Raw genomic sequence first — 3604 nt, forward strand, 5'->3', positions numbered from 1 at the left:
CTTACATTTAGAATTTTCAAAATCACAAAACCTCCAGTACTGCCCCTGTGGCTAGTGAAATCAGCAGGGTACAAATGTTCCAATCTGATTCCTTCCTCATCTGCCACAGACCTGACACCCACCCTGCTTCTCTTCTGCTGGACATCTTCATTGGTCACCGTTGGGCCACTCAGCTCAACTTAAATGGAAATGTAGAAGAAAGAGGGTTTCTTGAAATTCTTGTCAAGGTGCAAATGTATAACCCCTCTGTAATTTCAAAACTGATCAAGCAACAGCACTCTAAACATCATAAATGCAATCCAAGTGTCCTCTGAGGGTCAGTCCACAATATTTGCTGGAGAAAATATTTGCTAGAGGTAGAAAATGCTAGGGTCAGCTATGTGTCATGTCCTCATTTCTGACCCCATGTTTCTTCTATCTTCTCCAGGAAGAGGATGTTGTTCATCAAAGTCAAAATCATAGCTCTTTCTTAGGAGCTGCTTTAGACAGGTAAAGGCTGGATGAAGAAAACTATTCACTAAACACCAGGGTCAAAGTTTATCCTCTCCCTTTTTGTGACCAGAAGATACAAAGCAGGCCACAATATTAAAAACATGTGTTGTGTGGGTGAAAGTAAGAGTGTAAATTCTAAAGAAAAATGTGGTAGATAACACGAGCAGGTTTTGTCTATTCTAACTTTTCGGAATGGGGTTTCAGGTGGTTAGAACTATTGAAGAATTTTCAAGCCTTTGAAAGGTAGTCAAAGAGGTAAAAAGAGAGACAGAACAGCTATGTGTGCATTCAATAAAGGCATAAGGGGCCAAGTTGGAGGCGTCAGATGACAGCATGAGAAGCAGTAGGACTTTAAGTGTTTCTTCATGCAGGTACAACATGGCTTAAAAATAGGAGGTCAAGCTGGACTCCAGGAGGAAAACTTAGCAGAAATAAAGAAGTTACAAGGAAGGAAAGGAAATGTTTTGTTCCAATAAAGACAATATCTTGTTGGGTTAAAACAAAAACTTGCCTGATGTAACGACTCTATGCTCAGCACTTAGGAGGCTAAGTCTGAAGTATTTCTGTGAGTTTGTGACCAGCTCTGATAGTTTAATGAATTTTATGCCAGCCTAGATTTCAGAAAGAGGGTGTGTCTCAACAACTCAAAACACACACACACACACACACACACACACACACACACACACACACAAGCTTACAGAATTGTTACTTTTTCAGTTTACATACCTACATACTAAGCTTATACTATTTCCTGAGGGAATATTTGGAATTTCAAAGGTTTATCTGAAATGAAAAACAATTCTGAAGTTTTATACTAGCTATTACATTATTGTTCAGAATATAGTTCATATCGTATTTGGTTACAACTTACTATTTAAAAACAGTCATGTAGCCCACATACTGAAATGCAACTAGGCATGTACTCAGGACTAGGTCAGCAGATAGAAAAAATACTAGATCAATAGCACTGATAACTATGTGGAAAGCCATCTCATGTCTCTCAAAAACCTGAAGAAATTATTAAAATCTCATGCTTACAGGGAAAAAACTTTCTAGTATCTCTGCTTATGTATATGATTATAAACTTGAAATGGCATCAAACAACACAATCGCTAAACTACCTAATGACCCACCTTTGGAATAAATGGATAAAGCTTGTTAGTACTTAGAGTGCCTAAGGAGTTGTGTGTGTCTGTGTGTGTCTCTGTGTGTGTGTGTCTATGTGTCTGTGTGTGTCTGTGTATGAGTATTCACATATATGTAGTATATGAGTTAGCTTCCTATTGTTTTGAGAAAGTACAGTGACCCAAACAATTGACAGATGAAAGGATTTAGTTTAGCTTACGGTATTCTGGTGGTGAGGGATGGCAGCAAAGTGACAGGCATGGTGATGGGAGCAAGAAGTTGAGAAATGATATTTCCATCCACAGGCATACAGAAAGCAGAGAAAGGAAACTGGAACAGAGGCCATAAACTTCCAGATTCTTCCCTCAGTGATAGAGCTACTTCATTAAGGCTCTGCCTCTTAAAGATTCCATAACCTCCCAAACATCACCAACCAAGGATCCATGGTTCAAGTAATCTGAGCTTATGGTGACATTGCTTATTAAAATCACCACATAGACAGACAGAATTAAATATATATTATCCCATAAGAATACGGGTAGAAATAATGTATTTTCACGTGAATGTTTCTGTTATTGATTGCATTTGCATTTATTAGTTGTAAAATGCAATGTAAGACAGTCATATACATCCAAACAGGTGGTTCCTCCTGAAAGAATCTGTACAGGTGTCAGATTTTCTGTGCAACGGCTCCACACATAAGTAAAAAATTAAAAAATAGTATATTCTTCATATATATGTACACACAAAATAAAATAAGTTCTCAATTATATATGAGATTTTTATGAACTGTTTAAGAAAATGCACAGTGATTTGTTCAATAGTAGCTAAAAAAATAACTACAAATTAATTTGACTTCATATTTTATAGTAAAGATAAAAGGTAGTTTGAGGAAATGCATACTACTGGAAAATAACTTTCAAGGATCTTTTATCAGTAGGGTAAATACAGTTTCACAATGACTGATCCAGCTATTAAAATCATTAAATCAGTTACTATTTTCCCCAAAAGTGTCACAGAGAATTTGTCAACTGTATTTAAAAGTTGGCCAGAAGAAGGTCTTTATCACTGTGAGTGAATACCTATAGAATCTCTCCAAGTTCCTAAAAAAAAATGATCACTAGTCCAAAGTATTTAAGGAAAACACATAGGTCTGAAGTGCCAATAAACAGGTTTGGTTTGCTGCACTCACCTAAACAGTAAGGGTTGCCATACATGCCAAGTTTCTGCCATGTCACAGCCAGGACCTACACATGCTGAAACTAGCATTTCTGGATTATTGATTTTGAGACTTTCCATCTTTTTTTTTTTTTTTTTTGGACCAGGGATAGATGTTAATAAATTCACATTTAGAAGACATGTCAGAGAAACATGAAGTAATTTAGGTAGAAAGCTAACATGAGTTGGCAGTGTTCCTCCTGGTATAAAAAGCACATCAGCTAATGTTAGCTGTTGTTGTTTTACTCATGTTTTAATTTTCTTACAGAGAGAAAAATGATCTAGGCAGAGAGAACAATTAGGATTGTTTGCAAATAACAAAAAGCTTGTAATTGTAAGAAAAAAAAGAGATATATAGATATGGGGCATTGGGTTATACACAGTTGAGCTAAGGTCTGAACCCTGAAGTCATAATTCACCTACATGACACGGTAGGCATTCCCTCATGCTCCTGGAACTCTGGCTTCTGCCTAAGTTACCACTCCCCACAGCCCCCACAAGAGAAGCATGGTCAGTAGTCACATAAGCAATGACCCAAGCTTCTGACCTTCAGGCTAAACTCCTCCCCAGTTACCTAGCAACAGTGAAGACCATAAGAAGGGCTGTTCAGCACCACCTTGCTCTTATGCTCTTACTTCTTACTCTCTTAATTGTCTCTCTCTTACTTTTTACCCCTCACTCCCCCTCTCTCCTCTCTCTTTGCCCTCTCTCCTCTCTCTTCTCTCTTTGTCTTCTCCTCTCTCCTCTCCTCTCTCCCTCTTACTCT

The 3604-nt window shown here is 37.7% G+C and overlaps 1 non-coding gene across 1 annotated transcript; it reads left to right on the top strand.

Moving 5' to 3' along the window:
- The first annotated feature begins 2179 nt into the window (after positions 1–2179).
- LOC115063967 lies at positions 2180–2321 on the top strand. The gene has a single exon (XR_003843810.1).
- Positions 2322–3604: the final 1283 nt, after the last annotated feature.

The sequence above is a fragment of the Mus pahari genome, chromosome 4 (genome assembly GCF_900095145.1).
Source record: "Mus pahari chromosome 4, PAHARI_EIJ_v1.1, whole genome shotgun sequence".
In the NCBI taxonomy this organism is placed as follows: Eukaryota; Metazoa; Chordata; class Mammalia; order Rodentia; family Muridae; genus Mus; species Mus pahari.